Source organism: Pseudophryne corroboree, chromosome 1 (genome assembly GCF_028390025.1).
Source record: "Pseudophryne corroboree isolate aPseCor3 chromosome 1, aPseCor3.hap2, whole genome shotgun sequence".
Taxonomy (NCBI): Eukaryota; Metazoa; Chordata; class Amphibia; order Anura; family Myobatrachidae; genus Pseudophryne; species Pseudophryne corroboree.
The window spans coordinates 108,565,136-108,589,871 of NC_086444.1; positions in this window are offsets into that span (position 1 = coordinate 108,565,136).

Consider the following 24,736-nt stretch of genomic DNA (forward strand, 5'->3'; position numbering starts at 1 on the left):
GTTCTGTGTGCAACTGTGGCTGTATCTGCATACGAAATGCTATATTACAGTGATTTCCAGGACTATACTGCAACACAGCATTTCGTATGCAGATACAGCCTCAGTTACACACAGAATATAGGCATGCCGCATATCATTTTAATCAGCAGAAGTTGCTGGTGCCCCTAAGCACACCAAATGCCCTAGGCAATTGCCTAGTTTGCCTATGCCTAAGGCCGGCTCTGACCTTAACTATCAATTAGCTTCAGCTGTGGGCACTTGCATTTTGTTTATACTTTTCCTCACACTTTCGCTGTCAGTGTATATATTTTATCAAAACATCCTAGTTATTTTAAATATATGCATTCATAAATAAATAAACATAAATATAAAATATAAAATATATAATCTATATATGCGCGGAAAGGTCTCCCAACCTTATTGCTAGAATTTAATTATAATGCCTCCCATCTGTGTGTGGGTTCTGTGAAATTCAGGTACAAGCATAGACGTAATTTAAGCCTTCAGGTGTATATCTCACTCACATAGAGGAGAGGATACATTCAAATATATACTTATCATTTATAGTACCCCAAATAGTGTGTTCTCTGTATTATTCCTAATAGATTTTTACACAAATTAGTGCATGTTATATACCAAATGTTTTTATAATCAAGTAATATAATATTCAACATAATAATCATAATAAAAATATGGATAATTTAAACACACAGTGCAAATACAATAACTAATAATTAAGTAAATAAAAATAAGAATAAAGTAAGATATTAATATTAATAATATAAGTAAAAAAAGGACACAGTTAATTTAACCCTATATATGACCCTTATTTGATTTCGGGTCTTTGTCTGTTTGGGAATTATGTGATCTCAATCCAATCGAAACCTTACAAACACAGAATATTTTTAAAAAATGTATCATATATCACATCACTCCAATGAATCGTTATATATAGAAGTGTATACCCTACTATGCTATGTATACTCTCGTAGAGATGGCAACAGCCATAATGTCACACATTTAACATAGTGACATGACATTCCTCCACCTGGCTCCCAACCACTCAAACACAGCCCTCATGTATTTTCCTATGTGTATAGCACTAATGCTACGTCAATCATCCTATTTCCCAATGTCTATTACTAGTATTACTTCCTCTCCTTATTTCTCCCCTTTAATAATTTATATATACTATTTTATATTTCCCACTACATATAGGGGATATTACCCCTATGCTAACTAGAAAAGAAAACCGATAACTAAATATGGTGCTAATCCATATAATGATACATGTTCCCATATTCACATTTTCTCTTTTCTTTAATCATCTAAACATGTGTAATCAAGTGCCTCATTTAGTCCATTTGGTATAAGTGTCTCTAATTTAAATATCCAAGATGACTCGCCTATGCATAACTGCTTAAATCTATTCCCACCTCATTTAGTATTATTAAATCTTTCTACTCCTACGATAGACAAACCTTTGGGGTCCCCCCCATGATGCTTTGCAAAGTGCCGGGAAACGCTGTGTGTTGCTTTCTTGTTAATAATGTTGCACCTATGTTCCCTGAATCTACTCTTAATGCTTCTCGTAGTCCTTCCTACATACTGTAGGGAACAAGGACACTGGAGGACATATACGCAGTAATTAGATTCACAATTTATAAATTGCTTGATATCAAAAGTGTCCCCATTAGAGTTTGCTATTATACTAGTGGTTTTGTTCAGTATATATTTACAAGTAAAACAGATGGATTTATTACATCTATAGCAACCGATAGTTTTGATGTTTAGCCAATTTGTAGTCCCTTCCATTTCAGTTTCTTTTAGGGTTTTTAACATACTTGGGGCTAACATATTGCCCAGATTTGTATTCTTTTTAAACACTGCTGCTGGTTTTGTTCCTATTGCATTCTTTAGGATTGGATCCTGTTCCAGTATAGCAAAATTATCACATATAATTTTCTTTATTTCCCTAGATTTATTATTAAATTTGGATAGGAAAATAAAATTTTTGAACTCCTCAATATTTTGACTGGTGGGGCTACTCTTCCCTAAGGGGATAGATATTTCCTGTGTTCTATTAGATGGTGCTCCCATTTCTAATATTGAGGGACTATGTTTATTTAATAGATCTTTCCTACATAATTTCTTTGCATATTCTCTTGCATTATTAAGAAGTCTATCTGGGTACCCCCTTCTAGAAAAATGCCCTAACATGATTTCCATTTGAGACTGGAAATCCTCATCCCCCGCACAGTTTCTTCTAAGGCGCACTATCTGATTCCTGGGGATGTTCTTAACCCATGGTCTATGACTGTTACTCATATAATGAAGATAATTAGATGCACCCACAGGTTTTATATAGTTAGATGGAATTATGAAATTGTCCCTAGCAGAGAGCGCGATATCCAGAAAGATAATAGTGTCAAAACTAAAAGTGTGAGTGAAATTTAAATTAAAATCATTAGTGTTTAAATATTTAACAAATTCTAGTGCTCATTGATAACCCCCTTTCTAAATAATAAATAAATCATCAATAAAACGGCCATAGAGGACCAGATCACAGTTTATATTTATATATATATATATATATATATTTTCATAGTTTATATTTACTAAAGAAAAAAACTATTAACACACAGCACGATGTTTTAAATATCTATCTATATATTGGTGATTACAGGCACTGTGCCAGTATGTGGCTCTGGGCATTGGTGATTACAGGCACTGTGCCAGTATGTGGCTGTGGGCATTGGTGATTACAGGCACTGTGCCAGTATGTGGCTCTGGGCACTGGTGATTACAGGCACTGTGCCAGTATGTGGCTCTGTGCATTGGTGATTACAGGCACTGTGCCAGTATGTGGCTCTAGGCTTTGGTGATTACAGGCACTGTGCCAGTATGTGGCTCTGGGCATTGGTGATTACAGGCACTGTACCAGTATGTGGCTCTGGGCACTGGTGATTACAGGCACTGTGGTATGCAGTTCTTTGCTCTATTCAGTTGCTAATTTCTAGACTTTGCAAATTACCTTACGAAGTATGTAGAAACTCAATTCACAATAGCAGAATATGCAAACATTGACAAAAAAATCTCTGCAAGGAGTCATTTGCATTCATGTCGGGAAAGTGATCCATTGACAGTAATGTGAGAGGTAATGTCACATATAAAAGCAGAAAGACATATTAGCAGAACTAGATGCAAACTAGTGGAGTTATTATATCCCTGTGACATTGGAAATGAAAAGCAATGGCTCACACATAGTATTAGAGATAGCCTTTTCTCATAATGAGATACACTAGATGATGGATATCTATTAGTCTGCGGGGCACAGCAAAGGATGTGTCAGACTTAAGTGTTACAACAACCTTGACAATGTGAATTCACAAAATGCTTTTAAAGATTGTTATTTGACGGCTACAAGCGTTCTGATGCAGGCATGGGCAAAAAGGTGATTCAGATCGGGGAATGGTTCATAATACAGGGTGAGGCAAAAATAACCTCCCAGATTCTAAAGGTTAACAACAAAGCCACGGTAAATGCTATTCACAATTTTAGTAAATAATGTAAAAGTGCATGGAATACAGTTTATTATAATTTTTTTTATATGATATCATCCAGATGGCGGTCATCAGTAGTGATTCAAATTTGCAGTAGATTTATGAAGTTGCGTATCATTCGGCGGATCCTTTCCAGCGTTATCGCTGCATCTTCCTGATGAAGCTCACTTCCATAATCTGGCTACGTCAACAAGCAAAATTTCAGTTACTGGGCAGAAAACAATCATCAGCTACATGAAAGGCCTCTACACAGCCAACGGCTGACAGCTGAGGCCTACAAGCATCCACCAAGAACCATTATTGAACTGATGGCTGCTATACGCCAAGAAATGCCGATATCATATTCAAAACCAACTGAACATAAACTGTAGCCCGTGCACTTTTAGATTATGTACTAACACTTTGAATAGCCTTTACCATGTCTTTTTTGTTTACCTTTAAAATCTGGGATTTTTTTTTGTTTGTTTGTTTCACCCTGTATTTGGCCAATAGATCTATTTCTGTAAAATTGATTAGCATATCTTTTACTATAGGGACTACAAAGAAAAGGTATTTAAAATTTACATTTTAAGCAATACCGTGTTATTTATGGATGTCCACCGGGCCATTTCTTGTGTTTTGTGTTTTGGTTTTGGATCTGATTCTCATTCGTGTTTTGGTTCTGTATTGCTTATGCAAAAACCGTCCTTGCGGCTTTTTGGTTTTAAAATCATAAAAACAGCTAAAATAACAGAATTTATGGGTGTTTTGTTCCTGCAGTGTTATTAACCTCAATAATATTAATTTCCACTCATTTCCAGTCTATTCTGAACACCTCACAGCTCACAATATTGTTTTCATCCAGGTTAGGCCATTTGGTTGCACCGAGGTAGCTGGATGACTAAGCTAAGCGACACAAGTGGGTGGCACAAACACGTGGTACATCTAGGAGTGGCACTGCAGCAGCAGACAGGATATCGGTTTTATAAACTATGCTAAAAAAAATCTCCAAAGAGCATATAATGCAGAGAAAAGAGGTGCAAGATGGAAGTGTCCTTGGGCCCTTCCACCCATCCTTATGTTGTATAAACAGGACATGCACACTTTAACAAACCAATCATTTTAGTGACAAAGAATGTTACTTGTGGCTGAAATTATTGGTTTGTTTGGACCCCCACAAAACAAGCTGGCAATGGGCAGTGCACAAACTGGCTTTAGTACTTTAATTAGGCACAATGTCATCATCAGCAACCGATTCCTCACCCCCATCAGTGTGTACATCCTCTTCTTCACAGACTATTAATTTGTCCCCACTGTAATCCACCATCACAGGTCTCTCTGTACTTTTTGGAGGTAATTGCTGGTAAAAGTCAAATGAGTCAGAAATATATATTTGTACACACCTGCAGTTTAGCTTCACCGACAGTGTAGCACAAATGAGTAAGAAATATATATTATTACACACTATGGTTTAGCTTCACCAACAGAATCGCACAATATGAATATGAGTCAGAAATGGTAGTCGAACACTGTGGTTGACCTTTACCAACAGCATTGCACAATGCGTATATGAGTCAGAAATGGTAGTCGAACACTGCGATTGACTTTCACCAACAGCGTCACACAATACGTGTATGAGTCAGAAATGGTAGTTGAAAACTGCGGTTGGCCTTCACTAACAGCAATCACAATACATGTATGAGTAGGAAATAATATACTGCAGTCTAACCGGCAGTGTCACAGTACTTATGAAAATAAAATAAAAATGGTGTAGTACTCTGGGGTACAGCACAAAATAAATATATATATATATATATATATATATATATATATATATACATATATATTAGAGATGAGCGGATTCGGTTTTACTCGGTTCTCAAAACCGAATCTTATTGGCTCACGGATGTCACGTGTTTTGGATAGCCAATAAGATTCGGTTTTGAGAACCGAGTAAAACCGAATCCGCTCATCTCTAATATATATATACACGCAAACACACACACACACACACACACACACACACACATATATATATATATATATATATATATACACTTTTAGAATTATAATTTTAGGCTTTTTGTTTTTGGCTTTTATAATTTTAATTTTACACTGGGGCGAAGCACCTTGATGGATGGACAGATCACCCCTTTTAGATACAGCAGATAGAGAGATCACCCCTTTCAGATACAGCAGACAGAGCATCCCTTTTTCAGATACAACAGACAGAGGGAGCACCCTTTTCAGATACAGCAGACAGAGAGAGTACCCCTTTCAGATACAGCAGACAGAGAGAGCACCCCTTTCAGATACAGCAGACAGAGAGAGCACCCCTTTCAGATACAACAGACAGAGAGAGCACCCCTTTCAGATACAGCAGACAGAGAGAGCACCCCTTTCAGATACAACAGACAGAGAGAGCACCCGCACCATGCCAGACAACGTAGTACTGAGACGGACAAATCCATCCAGTACACTCTCTACAGCGAGTGAAGATGGTGCTGATCACCAGGGACTTATATAGAATCCAAAACCCGCTAGAATCTGACAACGGCAAGATGATGTTCAGCCTCGCTTTGGGATTTGAGTAAGATGGGAAGTCCCGAGCCGGACTGGGATACCGCCTCGGATCTCAATGTTTGGGTGGGTTTTGTTCTCCGAGAACCGAATCCGCTCATCTCTAGTTATTTATAATGTTAATTTGGTTGCATTGTTGTCATTCTTGATGTTTGCTAGTATAACTGGTTAAAAATGATGGTTAACAACATCATTTAAATTAAACTTACATATACAAAATAATTACCATACCTTTATAACCTTCTTTTGGTATGATCATTGCAAACACTAAAATGAGTCTAAGAGACGCTGTTTGCATAAACAATACTAACATATGTTATTTGCTGTAGGAATCACACACACAAAAACACACACAAAATATGTCCAAATTGATCGGGGAAGTACTTGGCATCCTGACACTTAGAATCCCGACAGTCAGCATCCCAAACATACAGTAATATGCTGGTTAGGGTCAGGCTGCAGGGGGGACGGTTAGGCACTAGGTGGAATTTTAGGTTAGGATGGAAGAAGGGAGGGTTAGGGTTAGGTTGTGTGATGGAAGTTAGGGGTGGAGGGAGGGTTAGCATACTTACCCACCAGGTGTGGGGGTTCTGAGCATTGGGATGTCCCTGTTGGTCATGTGACCGCAGGCATCCTAAGTGTTGGTATCCCGTACCCAACCCATTGATCGAATTGACATTTGTACTGTATAACGTATACAGTAACTTACAAAGTCTAAGCTGGAGCATCTTAGGAATGGTTAGCTTCCTTCTTCACAGTACTTTGGTCTTGGTTTCAATTCCCTCCAATATATGTGTGGAGTTTGTATGTTCAAAAGGGGCACCTGGGAGTAGTGTCACCACCAGAGTGGTACATAAGGTACACATATAAAAGCTTGGCTGATGTAACACCCCCGGGGTTGGCAGGGTATATATAAGTGGTTGACCGTACCTTGTCTTGTAGTACCATGCTCAGAGAGGTAGGAAAGATTAGTACGAATCAAAAGTAAGGTCAGCAATTCTGACAGGAGATCTTTTTATTGAGATGCAACGACCTCTGGATTGAAGATGGTTGGTTGATTTGACTTTGAATTTAAAAAATCACAAAAGAATTGGGTATCAAGAAGAAAAAGACAATTTGCTACAGTTCACACCACAAAGGATCATTCAGTATGTGAAAGACAATTGGTTTGAATCACAGAAGAAGAATATCATTGGAATCAGAAATCAACATAAAATAATTAGAATCATAAATAAAAGCAAACAGGCATTAGCAATCCATTCTATAATGTGGAGATGAGAAGAAAAATTAAAAAACGTTTAGCAATCATAAACAATAACTTTCTGGCTTTCACTAGCCAAGGTACAAATATCTTCACCGGTAAATATCATTGGTGTTCTGGTTAAAGTCTGCTGTGCCACAGCAGTGTCACTGGAGAATTGGTCACAAAGATGTATGGGGGAATCCGGGATTGGGAAAAAAAGAAACCTATGAGATTTTCACAAAATAAGTCTCCAGACTCCGTGGAGGGGAAATATCCAATCTTGATCCTGTTGTATACACCAGTTTATTTGCATCCCAGCATTAAATCCGAGATTATCGTAATCCCTGAAAATGGAGAAGGGGGTACAAATTTAGAGGTTTTGTCCCCTAGTTTTTCAGTTTGTCCAGTAATGTGGTAATTATACTGTACTTTTGCTTGGTTAAAGTCCTATCTGTTCCACACCAAGATAGGAGTGAAGGTGAAAGCCTGTGTGTTGTTCCTGATTGCTGTGCCTCTCTAATTTTTATCACCTTCGTCACACTGTCCTCTTCCTCTTGCCTCTTCTCATAATGTGAAAAGTCATCAAATATGGAGTTGGTATGTTTTTAGTTAGCTATGATTCGAAGAACGTGACAAGATTTTCCCAGGGGGATGACCTATTGCTGAAATGATGGGTTTATTAAACTGTGCATCTCCTGTTTAAGCAACATAAGGGTGGCCAAGACAATTCCATCTTGTACCTCTTTTTTTTCTTTTCATTATGTGCTCTTTGGGGCCTAGTTTTTAAAACTGCCATCCTGCCAGCCACTGCAGTGTCACTCCAAGATGGGCCAGGTGTTTGTGCGCCCACTTGTGTCACTTAGCTTAGTCATCCAGCTACCTCAGTGCAACCTTTTGGGCAAAAAACAATATTGTGAGGTGTTCAGAATAGACTGGAAATGAGTGGAAATTAATGTTATTGAGGTTAATAATACTGTAGGAACAAAAAAATCCACAAATTCTGTTATTTTAGCTGTTTTTGTTTTTGTTTGTATGTTTTTTTTAAATGCAGATCCAAAACCAAAACCAAAACCCAAAAGGGTGGTTTTGGCAAAACCAATCCAGATCCAAAACACGATTGGAGATCCAGATCAAAAACCAAAACACAAAACCCGAAAAGTGTCCGGTGCAATTTTCTAATATTTATAGACAACTGCAAGAAAATGGATTTGGACACAAATCCTCTTTATAACACATTCATGCACTTAATTTGAGAGCTTGTTGTTATTCAGTTACAATACCCTTTATTAAATAACACATTTCAATATACTGCCATACCCAGGATTCAAACATATAACCTGTTGAATTCTAATCAGGCACCCTACTCTTTGACCCTGCATAGAAACTGTGAGAACTATATCAAGTTACTGGTACTTTGTAAAAGAAATAATAAGCATTGCAATTGAGCAGATCTGTGTAGTGTGCATCCACACATCCAATCCCATGCAGCCACACACTACATAGACCTGTTCTATTCTCTATTTTAGAATAATCTACCTTTCTATGCAACGGCAGATAGTTTAATGAAAAGATTGACTGCAATGCCACAGACAATGGGATTGAATCCCAGGTATGGCAGCATCTTGAAATGTAATAAAGGACACTGTGACTGAATAACAAAGAAATCTCAATATCAGTTCATGAATATTGTTTAGGTATTAGCGATGGAAGGGGTGGGGGAAGGAAACAGGGGCGGTCAGGAGATACTGGGCTTCAAAAAGGGGGGAAGCGGCAAGTGAAAGCAATTAAAACAGATAATTGACAAGTAGTGATGAGCGGGTTCGGTTCCTCGGAATCCGAACCCGCACGAACTTCAGTTTTTTTTACACGGGGCCGAGCGACTCGGATCTTCCCGCCTTGCTCGGTTAACCCGAGCGCGCCCGAACGTCATCATCCCGCTGTCGGATTCTCGCGAGGCTCGTATTCTATCGCGAGACTCGGATTCTATATAAGGAGCCGCGCGTCGCCGCCATTTTCACACGTGCATTGAGATTGATAGGGAGAGGACGTGGCTGGCGTCCTCTCCGTTTAGACTAGAGTACTAGAGAGAGACACTAATTTTGGGGAGCATATTATTAGGAGGAGTACTACTTGCTGCTGATAGTGTGACCAGTGACCACCACCAGTTTAATTAATCTGTTCTCTGCCTGAAAAAAAATGATACACAGTGTGACACAGTCACATACCATATCTGTGCTCAGCCCAGTGTGCTGCATCATATGTAATACTGTATATCATTATCTGACTGTGCTGAGTGCTCACTGCTCACACAGCTTAATTGTGGGGGAGACTGGGGAGCAGTTATAGCAGGAGTACATATTTTAAGTACAGTGCACACTTTTGCTGCCAGAGTGCCACTGCTAGTGTGACTGACCAGTGACCACTGACCACCAGTATTGTGATTGTCTGCTGACCACCAGTATATTGTGATTGTCTGCCTGAAAAAGTTAAACACTCGTCGTGTGGTGTTTTTATAAACGCATTCTGCAGACAGTGTCCAGCAGGTCCGTCATTACATAATATATACCTGTCCGGCTGCAGTACTAGTGTGATATATATATATATATTTTAATTTTATCTCATTATCATCCAGTCTATATTAGCAGCAGACACAGTACGGTAGTCCACGGCTGTAGCTACCTCTGTGTCGGCAGTCGCTCGTCCATCCATAATTGTATACCACCTACCCGTGGTTTGTTTTTCTTTTCTATCTTCTTGATACTAGTAGCTTACTTTAGGAGTCTGCAGTGCTGAGTCTGACAGACAGTGTCCAGCAGGTCCGTCATTACATAATATATACCTGTCCGGCTGCAGTACTAGTGTGATATATATATATATATTTTAATTTTATCTCATTATCATCCAGTCTATATTTGCAGCAGACACAGTACGGTAGTCCACGGCTGTAGCTACCTCTGTGTCGGCAGTCGCTCGTCCATCCATAATTGTATACCACCTACCCGTGGGTTTTTTTTTTTCCTATCTTCTTGATACTAGTAGCTTACTTTAGGAGTCTGCAGTGCTGACAGACAGTGTCCAGCAGGTCCGTCATTACATAATATATACCTGTCCGGCTGCAGTACTAGTGTGATATATATATTTTAATTTTATCTCATTATCATCCAGTCTATATTAGCAGCAGACACAGTACAGTAGTCCACAGCTGTAGCTACCTCTGTGTCGGCAGTCGCTCGTCCATCCATAATTGTATACCACCTACCCGTGGTTTTTTTTTTTTCTATCTTCTTGATACTAGTAGCTTACTTTAGGAGTCTGCAGTGCTGAGTCTGACAGACAGTGTCCAGCAGGTCCGTCATTACATAATATATACCTGTCCGGCTGCAGTACTAGTGTGATATATATATATATTTTAATTTTATCTCATTATCATCCAGTCTATATTAGCAGCAGACACAGTACGGTAGTCCACGGCTGTAGCTACCTCTGTGTCGGCAGTCGCTCGTCCATCCATAATTGTATACCACCTACCCGTGGTTTTTTTTTTTCTATCTTCTTGATACTAGTAGCTTACTTTAGGAGTCTGCAGTGCTGAGTCTGACAGACAGTGTCCAGCAGGTCCGTCATTACATAATATATACCTGTCCGGCTGCAGTACTAGTGTGATATATATATATATATTTTAATTTTATCTCATTATCATCCAGTCTATATTAGCAGCAGACACAGTACGGTAGTCCACGGCTGTAGCTACCTCTGTGTCGGCAGTCGCTCGTCCATCCATAATTGTATACCACCTACCCGTGGGTTTTTTTTTTCTATCTTCTTGATACTAGTAGCTTACTTTAGGAGTCTGCAGTGCTGAGTCTGACAGACAGTGTCCAGCAGGTCCGTCATTACATAATATATACCTGTCCGGCTGCAGTACTAGTGTGATATATATATATATATATTTTAATTTTATCTCATTATCATCCAGTCTATATTAGCAGCAGACACAGTACGGTAGTCCACGGCTGTAGCTACCTCTGTGTCGGCAGTCGCTCGTCCATCCATAATTGTATACCACCTACCCGTGGGTTTTTTTTTTTTTCTATCTTCTTGATACTAGTAGCTTACTTTAGGAGTCTGCAGTGCTGAGTCTGACAGACAGTGTCCAGCAGGTCCGTCATTACATAATATATACCTGTCCGGCTGCAGTACTAGTGTGATATATATATATATTTTAATTTTATCTCATTATCATCCAGTCTATATTAGCAGCAGACACAGTACGGTAGTCCACGGCTGTAGCTACCTCTGTGTCGGCAGTCGCTCGTCCATCCATAATTGTATACCACCTACCCGTGGTTTTTTTTTTTTCTATCTTCTTGATACTAGTAGCTTACTTTAGGAGTCTGCAGTGCTGAGTCTGACAGACAGTGTCCAGCAGGTCCGTCATTACATAATATATACCTGTCCGGCTGCAGTAATAGTGTGATATATATATATATTTTAATTTTATCTCATTATCATCCAGTCTATATTAGCAGCAGACACAGTACGGTAGTCCACGGCTGTAGCTACCTCTGTGTCGGCAGTCGCTCGTCCATCCATAATTGTATACCACCTACCCGTGTTTTTTTTTTTTTTCTATCTTCTTGATACTAGTAGCTTACTTTAGGAGTCTGCAGTGCTGAGTCTGACAGACAGTGTCCAGCAGGTCCGTCATTACATAATATATACCTGTCCGGCTGCAGTACTAGTGTGATATATATATATATATTTTAATTTTATCTCATTATCATCCAGTCTATATTAGCAGCAGACACAGTACGGTAGTCCACAGCTGTAGCTACCTCTGTGTCGGCAGTCGCTCGTCATCCATAAGTTAACTAGTATCCATCCATCTCCATTGTTTACCTGAGGTGCCTTTTAGTTGTGCCTATTAAAATATGGAGAACAAAAATGTTGAGGTTCCAAAAATAGGGAAAGATCAAGATCGACTTCCACCTCGTGCTGAAGCTGCTGCCAATAGTCATGGCCGAGACGATGAAATGCCATCAACGTCGTCTGCCAAGGCCGATGCCAAATGTCATAGTACAGAGCATGTAGAATCCAAAACACCTAATATCAGTAAAAAAAGGACTCAAAAATCTAAAATAAAATTGTCGGAGGAGAAGCGTAAACTTGCCAATATGCCATTTACCACACGGAGTGGCAAGGAACGGCTGAGGCCCTGGCCTATGTTCATGGCTAGTGGTTCAGCTTCACATGAGGATGGAAGCACTCAGCCTCTCGCTAGAAAAATGAAAAGACTCAAGCTGGCAAAAGCACAGCAAAGAACTGTGCGTTCTTCGAAATCCCAAATCCACAAGGAGAGTCCAATTGTGTCGGTTGCGATGCCTGACCTTCCCAACACTGGACGGGAAGAGCATGCGCCTTCCACCATTTGCACGCCCCCTGCAAGTGCTGTAAGGAGCACCCGCAGTCCAGTTCCTGATAGTCAGATTGAAGATGTCAGTGTTGAAGTACACCAGGATGAGGAGGATATGGGTGTTGCTGGCGCTGGGGAGGAAATTGACAAGGAGGATTCTGATGGTGAGGTGGTTTGTTTAAGTCAGGCACCCGGGGAGACACCTGTTGTCCGTGGGAGGAATATGGCCATTGACATGCCTGGTGAAAATACCAAAAAAATCAGCTCTTCGGTGTGGAAGTATATCAACAGAAATGCGGACAACATTTGTCAAGCCGTGTGTTGCCTTTGTCAAGCTGTAATAAGTAGGGGTAAGGACGTTAACCACCTCGGAACATCCTCCCTTATACGTCACCTGCAGCGCATTCATAATAAGTCAGTGACAAGTTCAAAAACTTTGGGCGACAGCGGAAGCAGTCCACTGACCAGTAAATCCCTTCCTCTTGTAACTAAGCTCACGCAAACCACCCCACCAACTCCCTCAGTGTCAATTTCCTCCTTCCCCAGGAATGCCAATAGTCCTGCAGCCCATGTCACTGGCAATTCTGACGAGTCCTCTCCTGCCTGGGATTCCTCCGATGCATCCTTGCATGTAACGCCTACTGCTGCTGGCGCTGCTGTTGTTGCTGCTGGGAGTCGATGGTCATCCCAGAGGGGAAGTCGTAAGACCACTTTTACTACTTCCACCAAGCAATTGACTGTCCAACAGTCCTTTGCGAGGAAGATGAAATATCACAGCAGTCATCCTGCTGCAAAGCGGATTACTGAGGCCTTGGCATCCTGGGTGGTGATAAACGTGGTTCCGGTATCCATCATTACTGCAGAGCCAACTAGAGACTTGTTGGAGGTACTGTGTCCCCGGTACCAAATACCATCTAGGTTCCATTTCTCTAGGCAGGCGATACCGAAAATGTACACAGACCTCAGAAAAAGACTCACCAGTGTCCTAAAAAATGCAGCTGTACCCAATGTCCACTTAACCACGGACATGTGGACAAGTGGAGCAGGGCAGGGTCAGGACTATATGACTGTGACAGCCCACTGGGTAGATGTATGGACTCCCGCCGCAAGAACAGCAGCGGCGGCACCAGTAGCAGCATCTCGCAAACGCCAACTCTTTCCTAGGCAGGCTACGCTTTGTATCACCGCTTTCCAGAATACGCACACAGCTGAAAACCTCTTACGGCAACTGAGGAAGATCATCGCGGAATGGCTTACCCCAATTGGACTCTCCTGTGGATTTCTGGCATCGGACAACGCCAGCAATATTGTGTGTGCATTAAATATGGGCAAATTCCAGCACGTCCCATGTTTTGCACATACCTTGAATTTGGTGGTGCAGAATTATTTAAAAAACGAGAGGGGCGTGCAAGAGATGCTGTCGGTGGCCAGAAGAATTGCGGGACACTTTCGGCGTACAGGCACCACGTACAGAAGACTGGAGCAACACCAAAAACGCCTGAACCTGCCCTGCCATCATCTGAAGCAAGAAGTGGTAACGAGGTGGAATTCAACCCTATATATGCTTCAGAGGTTGGAGGAGCAGCAAAAGGCCATTCAAGCCTATACAATTGAGCACGATATAGGAGGTGGAATGCACCTGTCTCAAGCGCAGTGGAGAATGATTTCAACGTTGTGCAAGGTTCTGCTGCCCTTTGAACTTGCCACACGTGAAGTCAGTTCAGACACTGCCAGCCTGAGTCAGGTCATTCCCCTCATCAGGCTTTTGCAGAAGAAGCTGGAGACATTGAAGGAGGAGCTAACACAGAGCGATTCCGCTAGGCATGGGGGACTTGTGGATGGAGCCCTTAATTCACTTAACCAGGATTCACGGGTGGTCAATCTGTTGAAATCAGAGCACTACATTTTGGCCACCGTGCTCGATCCTAGATTTAAAACCTACCTTGGATCTCTCTTTCCGGCACACACAAGTCTGCTGGGGTTCAAAGACCTGCTGGTGAAAAAATTGTCAAGTCAAGCGGAACGCGACCTGTCAACATCTCCTCCTTCACATTCTCCCGCAACTGGGGGTGCGAGGAAAAGGCTCAGAATTCCGAGCCCACCCGCTGGCGGTGATGCAGGGCAGTCTGGAGCGACTGCTGATGCTGACATCTGGTCCGGACTGAAGGACCTGCCAACGATTACGGCCATGTCGTCTACTGGCACTGCATATGATTCTCTCACCATTGAAAGAATGGTGGAGGATTATATGAGTGACCGCATCCAAGTAGGCACGTCAGACAGTCCGTACTTATACTGGCAGGAAAAAGAGGCAATTTGGAGGCCCTTGCACAAACTGGCTTTATTCTACCTAAGTTGCCCTCCCACAAGTGTGTACTCTGAAAGAGTGTTTAGTGCCGCCGCTCACCTTATCAGCAATCGGCGTACGAGGTTACTTCCAGAAAATGTGGAGAAGATGATGTTCATTAAAATGAATTATAATCAATTCCTCCGTGGAGACATTGACCAGCAGCAATTGCCTCCACAAAGTACACAGGGAGCTGAGATGGTGGATTCCAGTGGGGACGAATTGATAATCTGTGAGGAGCGGGATGTACACGGTGATATATCAGAGGATGATGATGAGGTGGACATCTTGCCTCTGTAGAGCCAGTTTGTGCAAGGAGAGATTAATTGCTTCTTTTTCGGTGGGGGTACAAACCAACCCGTCATTTCAGTCACAGTCGTGTGGCAGACCCTGTCACTGAAATGATGGGTTGGTTAAAGTGTGCATGTCCTGTTTATACAACATAAGGGTGGGTGGGAGGGCCCAAGGACAATTCCATCTTGCACCTCTTTTTTCTTTCATTTTTCTTTGCGTCATGTGCTGTTTGGGGAGTGTTTTTTGGAAGGGCCATCCTGCGTGACACTGCAGTGCCACTCCTAGATGGGCCAGGTGTTTGTGTCGGCCACTAGGGTCGCTTAGCTTACTCACACAGCTACCTCATTGCGCCTCTTTTTTTCTTTGCGTCATGTGCTGTTTGGGGAGAGTTTTTTGGAAGGGCCATCCTGCGTGACACTGCAGTGCCACTCCTAGATGGGCCAGGTGTTTGTGTCGGACACTAGGGTCGCTTAGCTTACTCACACAGCTACCTCATTGCGCCTCTTTTTTTCTTTGCGTCATGTGCTGTTTGGGGAGTGTTTTTTGGAAGGGCCATCCTGCGTGACACTGCAGTGCCACTCCTAGATGGGCCAGGTGTTTGTGTCGGCCACTAGGGTCGCTTAGCTTACTCACACAGCTACCTCATTGCGCCTCTTTTTTTCTTTGCGTCATGTGCTGTTTGGGGAGTGTTTTTTGGAAGGGCCATCCTGCGTGACACTGCAGTGCCACTCCTAGATGGGCCAGGTGTTTGTGTCGGCCACTAGGGTCGCTTAGCTTACTCACACAGCTACCTCATTGCGCCTCTTTTTTTCTTTGCGTCATGTGCTGTTTGGGGAGTGTTTTTTGGAAGGGCCATCCTGCGTGACACTGCAGTGCCACTCCTAGATGGGCCAGGTGTTTGTGTCGGCCACTAGGGTCGCTTAGCTTACTCACACAGCTACCTCATTGCGCCTCTTTTTTTCTTTGCGTCATGTGCTGTTTGGGGAGTGTTTTTTGGAAGGGCCATCCTGCGTGACACTGCAGTGCCACTCCTAGATGGGCCAGGTGTTTGTGTCGGCCACTAGGGTCGCTTAGCTTACTCACACAGCTACCTCATTGCGCCTCTTTTTTTCTTTGCGTCATGTGCTGTTTGGGGAGTGTTTTTTGGAAGGGCCATCCTGCGTGACACTGCAGTGCCACTCCTAGATGGGCCAGGTGTTTGTGTCGGCCACTAGGGTCGCTTAGCTTAGTCAACCAGCGACCTCGGTGCAAATTTTAGGACTAAAAATAATATTGTGAGGTGTGAGGTGTTCAGAATAGACTGAAAATGAGTGGAAATTATGGTTTTTGAGGTTAATAATACTTTGGGATCAAAATGACCCCCAAATTCTATGATTTAAGCTGTTTTTTAGGGTTTTTTGAAAAAAAACACCCGAATCCAAAACACACCCGAATCCGACAAAAAAAATTCGGTGAGGTTTTGCCAAAACGCGGTCGAACCCAAAACACGGCCGCGGAACCGAACACAAAACCAAAACACAAAACCCGAAAAATTTCAAGTGCACATCTCTATTGACAAGTGCCGCCAACAGCGCCTCCTACCCTGCAGCGCTATGTGCGGTGCCTCCTGCACACACACCTAGCTACAGCCCTTCTTATACAGGTTCTATATTTGTATATTGTAGTGATAATGCCTGAATATGAATGCATTTCAAATTGATGTTGTTGTTTTATCCTTATATGGAATCATTTAATATGTATTTTTTTTAATAAACCATTTCTTGGAATTATCTTTGAAATGGCAGAGTGAAATGGTCATCTTGACATGTACAGTAAAAACTTAAAAACATTTTTCTTCTTTTTTTTTATTAATTGAAAGCATTAGCAAGCTCGTTTGTTCACTAGCAGCAGGTGTACTTGCTAATTAATTGGTATATTTTTGTCTCTTTTGATACACATTTAACATACTGGGATAAGATCTAGTGGACCTAATAGTCCCTCTTATGTCTTCTAAACAAATAAACTACAGTTAGCTCCTTTAACATATTTAATTTCAGGTCATTAAATATTCTATCATTGTTCTCTTTCTGTATATAGTCAACGAGTAATCCTTACGTAATCAGCGGCTATTCAGCCATGGTTCTTTAATAGCTACCTTGCAAAGGAGTCATCTTTTTGACTAGGTCTATTATTGACATAGGGAACTCACTATTGGCTAATTCCTGACATTCTAAGATAAAGTATGAGTTAATTATGACCCTCTTAATTAATTTCACTGTCACACTGTTAATCTAACTCGTGAATCATGGGTCTTTAATTAAAATGATATAATTTACATTTCTTCCAGTTGCTATCTAAAATGTAATTCAAGTGTCCAATAATGAAAATTCTACTTGATGCACCAACCTATTGGTATTTACAGCTTGCATGTAGTTCTATAAGGCCCTATGATCTACAGTAACTAACACATAGGTTCTCAAATTCAGCCCTCAGGACCACAAACAGTTAATGTTTTCCAGGTCTCATCACAGAATCGCAGGTGATATAATTAGCTCCACCTGTGGATCTTTTAAAATGTGTCATTGAGTAATAAATACACCTGTGTACCTGCTGAATTACCTAAAAACGTAACCTGTTTCGGGTCCTGAGGACCAAATTTGATGACCACTGATCTAAGAAATTACTGTATGTGATCTATTTACATACCTCCCAACATGACCCTCTCCAGGAGGGACAGAACGCTCTGCTCCTGGACTTCCCTCTTAATGTATGATTGCCATCACCTGTGCTGAAACAACTTTCTTATCCATGAACCTGTTCAACACAGGTGATGGCAATCATAAATTAAGAAAAAAGTCCAGAAGCAGAACACTGTGTCCCTCCAGGAGAGGGTCATGTTGGGAGGTATGTATTTACTTAGCCTTGGAGTAGATAAAGTGGACAGAAATAAAGTACCAACCAATCAGCTCATAACTGTCATGTTGCAGGCTGTGTTTGAAAAATGACAGTTAGGAGCTGACTGGCTGGTACTTTAGCTCGTCCACTTTATCTCTATCCAATGCTTAGGGGTGTATCATACTTGCCTACCTGACCATATCCATGAGGGAGAAAATGCTCTGTTCCTGGACTTTCCTGGTAATGTATGATTGCCATCACCTGTGGTGAGCTAGTTAATTGATAAGAAAGGCGTTTCACCACAGGTGATGGCAATCATACATTACCAGGAAAGTCCAGGAACAGAGCATTTTCTCCGTCATGGAGAGGGTCAGGTAGGCAAGTATGGGGTGTATGCAGTTAGCTCCGATCATATCGGAGCTGTTGAGTTTGACTTCATGGGTATTCAATTGCGAGCCATATTTGCCCGTTTTTAAGGCATTTTCGCCAATGCGTTTTCACCTTTTTATTTTTAGTGAAAAGGCATTGGCCTCAAAATCAGCCCGCATTTTCGCCGGTGTATGTGTGAAAACACCTGGATCCACCGAGCCACATGTTTTTCGCTCCTGCCGAATGTTTCGCCTAGGTGAATAAACATCCATGCTATTGCATAGGGCGAATCCCCATTCGCCCTGAAAATAGGGAAAAGCTGAGGTGTTTTTAGGGGGGTATGCTAATTGCATACCCCCTTAGTGAATAGACGACATGTTACATGAATTAGTAATACAAATCATTTTTATATATATATATTAATTATAATTTTTTATATATATATATATATATATATATATATATATATTGATTTTCTTTTAAGAAAGTCAATTAACTAGATAATTCAATGGAAATATGTTTTTGGCTCACAACAGATCACTGGCCAATCAAGGTGGATCTCGAGGAAGCATTTAGGTTGTAAACCAGGAGGTTATGACTAGAGATGAGTGCGTTAGGTTCCTAGAGAACTGAACCCCCCCTCCGAACTTCACACTCCGAGACCGGATCCGAGTCTGGCACGGGCCTCCCCCAGACAGACTCAGAAACCAGAACAAGGCAAAATATTATCATCCCGCTGTCAGAATCTCACAGGTTTTGAATTCCATATAAACAACCGCGCGTCACTGCCATTTTCACTCCAGACTTGGAGAGTGAGGGAGACAGACCTCTGTCTCTCTGTGGGTGGTAACGTCGGGTGGGGTTAGTGTGTGCTCCAGTGTTGGACTGGCCCACAGGGGTACAGGGGAAACCACCGGTGGGCCCCACTGCCTGGTGGGCCCCACATTCCCTTCTAGGGATCAAGGTTCCAGACTGTGCAATTGAATTATACATTACATGTGTTACCTAATACTATACAGGACTATGTTGTATTTTATACAGTGCATTGCTGTTATTAATCTGGTACATTACCATGCATTAGCAGTATTTACTAAATATATATATCAAGGGGCCCAGACCATGCACTCTCTAATGGTTAGCCAAGCCTCTGTGGAGGCTGGACACACCGCATCTGGAGAATGGCCACACCCTTAAAATGGGCCCCTACCACTGCATTCCCCCGGTGGGCCCTTCATGCCCCCAGTCCGACACTGGTGTGCTCTGTAGGGGTGCTGCTGCAGGCACTTTGGTGTAACTGTGCTGTGTTAGGGGGTGCTGTTAAGGCTGTCCTGGCTGTCACTGTGTTTCATGTGCTGCAGCTCTACATGGGTGTTGCTGTCCTGGCTGTCACTGTGCAGGGGCACTGTCTGCCTGTATGCTGTAAAATATAGGGGTGCTGATGGCCCTGTATGTTGTAAAAATTCAGAAGTACAGTTGTTAAAAATTAAAAGCACAATGCTCCTGTATGCTGTAAAATATTGGGATGCTGCTGGCCCTGTATGTTGAAAAAATTCAGGGGTGCAGTTAAAAATTAAAAGCACATTGCTATATACTGTAAAATATAGGGGTGTTGCTGTTCAAATAACATTACACTGGCCCTGTATGTTGTAAAAATTCAGGGGTGCAGATGTCAAAAATTAAAAGCACACTGCTATATGCTGTAAAATATATGGGTGTTGCTGTACAAATAACATTACACTGGCCCTGTATGTTGTAAAAATTCAGGGGTGCAGTTGTTAAAAATGAAAAGCACACTGCTGTATGCTGTCAAATATAGGGGTGTTGCTGTTCAAATAACATTACGCTGCCCCTGTATGCTATAAAAATTCAGGGGTGCAGTGAAAATCAATATACCCTGGCCCTGTCTTGTATGCTGTAATAATTCTAGGGTGCAGTGAAAATCAATGTACACTAGCCCTGTCTTGTATGCCGTAAAATTACAGGGGTGTTGTGAAAATACAGGTGTGCTGGCACTGTCTGTGGTTGCGATGTTTAGGCCTGACCTTCACAACACTGTATGAGAAGAGGAGGCTCCTACCACCATTTGCACGCCCCCTGCAAGTGCTGGGAGGAGCTGATATTGAGATTGATGATGTCACTGTAGAAGTACACCAGAATAAGGAGGATATGGGTGTAGCTGGCGCTGTGGAGGACGTTGACGATGAGGATTCTGATGGTGATGTGGTTTGTTTGAATAAGGCACCAGTGGAGACAGTTGTTGGCCATGGAATGAAAAAGCCCATTGTCATGCCTGGGCAAAATACCAAAAAAGCCACCTCTTCGGTGTGGAATTATTTCTCCACAAATCCGGACAACAGGTGTCAAGCCATCTGTTGCCTTTGTAAATCCACAATAAGTGGGGGTAAAAATGTTAACCACCTTGGAACATCCTCCCTTATATGTCACCTGCAGCGCATTCATCATAAGTCATTGTCAAGTTCAGAAACTTTGGATAATAGCATAAGCAGTCCACTGACACCTAAGTGATGTGGTTTTGTTTGTTTGAATATTATTTCTCTGTGAGGAAAAGGATGTAAACACTGAAGGGGGGGGGGGGAATCTGATGATGAGCACAACATCTTGCCACTGTAGAGCCAGTTTATGCAAGGAGAGATTAATTGCTTCTTTTTTGGTGGGTGCCCAAACAAACCAATCATTTCAGCCACAGACATGTGGCAGACCATGTCGCTGACATGATTGGTTTGTTAAAGTATGTATGTCCTGTTTATACAACATAAGGGTGGGTGGGAAGGCCCAAGGACAATTCCCTCTTGCATGAATTTTCTTTGATTGCCATATCCCTATATGGGGTGCTGCCCCTCTGCCCTATTAGTCCAGGGGTGCTGCCCCAGTGCCGTTTAAGTCCAGGGGTGCTGTTGCCTATCTGCTGTGCTGTGTAATTCTCCAGGGGTCCTGCCTTTGCTGTATAAGTCCAGAGGTGCTGCTGTACCTGATCCCAGGTTTAAATGAAAGCCTAGAGCAAATACTGTATGAAACAAGCTTCAACATCACAAACAGATTTGTGAAAACTAGCCGCAAAGGTGGAAATGGAAATGGAAAGTGTTTTAAAATAAAGTGGGGAGAGACCACATTTGTGGCCAAAATCAGTGTGACTCAGAAGAAACTGAATCATAATCCAGCGCAACTGCCAGATAGGTAAACATGATGTTTTCTGCCAGAGCATTAGAGAGAGGTTCTTCTCAATTATTTCATGTTAGGGATTCACTCAAATGAATGGTCCAATTAGTCAACCTTAATTTTGATTTATTATTGATGTTCCACATTTGGGATTATTTATTTAGAAGATGTGCATTTGTTGTACAGGGATCTTCTTTTCATAAGGGCTGCGTAGGGTTATCGCAGGACCTTGCGGTGTTAGAAAAACAGAGTTTCAGTGATCTTGCATTGCATCAGCTTTCCATTGCACTGCAGCACTAGATGGGCCAGGAGCTCCTGTGAGGCACAAACAGTTACTGAATAAGGCCCAGTATGGAGTCTCATGGTGGCTTACAGCCAGGAAGATGTCTGGCTTGCCAGGCTGAGGCATGCTGTGGGCACGGATGTTAGCAATGCTTCCTCCCACAGTCCTACTTTTAGAATGACATGAGTTTGGACTGTAGAGTGGTAAGCTCCACTAGGGCAGGGGCTCAATAAAATATTTAATGCGTAGTCATGCTTAGTACTTAATATGAATAAAATAAACAATACACACAGGTATGCTCACATGCGTAAAAAAAATGAAGAGGAGAAAGACTCTTTGTTGGGGCACTCTTTGTCAAATATTAGACATTAAAACATAACTTTTAATAATTGTATTAAAAATAAAGTGACACAGTTAAACTGTGTCACTTTATTTTTAATACAATTATTAAAAGTTATGTTTTAATGTCTAATATTTGACAAAGAGTGCCCCAACAAAGAGTCTTTCTCCTCTTCGTTTTTTTGCTTTAAACCTACTGACTCTGGGAGCACCACCGACTGGTAATTGATACACTTAGTGTACATTATTTGTTTAAAGTCGGTCACAGACCAAGAACCTATTTTGGTTAACGTCTGTATCAACAACCTGTTGCGGAACTATCCCTATAAGTTTTATCCTATGCTCACATGCGTGTAACTGGGACACACAGGTGTGCTCACATGCGTGTAACTGGGAGCTGTGAAAAACTAAAATAAGGCATCTGCCACAAAATATGTAAATAAAAATGCAATAAAAAATGGGAAAAAAGAAACCCACAAGATTTTCACAAAATAAGTCTCCAGACTCCGTGAAGGGGAAAATATCCAATCTTGATCCTGTGATATACACAATTTATTTGCATCCCAGCATTAAATCTGAGAATATCTTAATCCCTGAAAATGGAGAAGGATGCTTTGGCCCCTAGTTTTTCAGTTTGTCCAGTAATGTGGTAATTAATAATTAAATATTTGCTTGGTTAAAGTCCTTTCTGTTCCACACCAATATAGGAGTGGAGGTGAAAGCCTGTGTGTTGTTCCTAATTGATGTGCCTCTCTACTTTTTAATCACCTTCTTGACATTGTCCTCTTCCTCTTGCCTCTTCTCATAATGTGAAAAGTCATCAAATATGGGGGTGGTATGTTAGTAGCTAGCTATGATTCAGAGAACCTGGCAAGCTTTTTCCAGGGGTACCACCTGTCGCTGTAATGATGGGTTTATTAAACTGTGCATGTCCTGTTTAAACAACATAAGGGTGGCTGGGAGAGGCCAAGACAATTCCATCTTTCACCTCTTTTTTTCTTTGCATTATGTGCTCTTTGGGGCCTAGTTTTTAAAACTGCCATCCTGTCTGCCACTGCAGTGCCAATCCTAGATGGGCCAGGTGTTTCTGCTTCCCTCTTGTGTCGCTTAGCTTAGTCATCCAGCGATCTCGGTGTACCTCCTTTTTTTCTTTGCATTATGTGCTCTTTTGGGCCTAGTTTTTAAAACTGCCATCCTGTCTGCCACTCCAGTGCTATTCCTAGATGTGCCAGGTGTTTGTGCCACTTGTGTCGCTTAGCTTAGTCATCAAGCGACCTTGGTGCAACCTTTTGGCCTAAAGACAATATTGTGAGGTGTTCAGAGTAGACTGGAAATGAGTGGAAATGAATGTTATTGAGGTTAATAATACCGTAGGATCAAAATTACCACCACATTCTGTGAATTTAGCTGTTTTTATGGGGGGGGGGGTTCAAAAATCATCCAGATCCAAAACCAAAACGCGAAAGAGTGGTTTGCAAAACCAATCCAGGTCCAAAACCAAAACACAAAAGGGGTAATTCCAAGTTGATCGCAGCAGGAAATTTTTTAGCAGTTGGGCAAAACCATGTGCACTGCAGGGGGGGCAGATATAACATTTGCAGAGAGAGTTAGATTTGGGTGGGTTATTTTGTTTCTGTGCAGGGTAAATACTGGCTGCTTTATTTTTACACTGCAATTTAGATTGCAGATTGAACTCACCACACCCAAATCTGTCTCTCTCTGCACATGTTATATCTGCCTCCCCTGCAGTGCACATGGTTTTGCCCAACTGCTAACAAAGTTCCTGCTGCGATCAACTCAGAATTACCCCCAAAACCCGAAAAATGTCCGCCGCACATCTCTAGTTATGACCAGCATAGGGCCCCGCAATCTAAGTAGCAGAACACTTCTGAATTGTACAAATGTTGGATTCCCTTGGGGTAAGCCCCACAAAAGGTGTGTGATACAGAAGATAGACATTAAAAAGATAGTCATTAGGTCAACAATAAAAGGTTGACAGGGTCGAAAGGTCGACAAGGTCAAAAGGTCTACAAAAAATGTGGTAGTTGTTTTGTGTTTTTAACCATTTTTGACCCCAATTTGTTGAAATAGGTCCCCTTGTGGGCTCGCTTTGCTCGCCATGCTTAGGGCGCAGTGGCATGCTTCACTCGCCACAATGTTACTAAAGGTGGTAGTATGTTACATGGATAGTTAATACAGCAAAATTGTAATAATTTAAAATCCCTAAAAACCATGTGTCGACCATGTCGACCATTTGACTGTGGACCTTTTGACC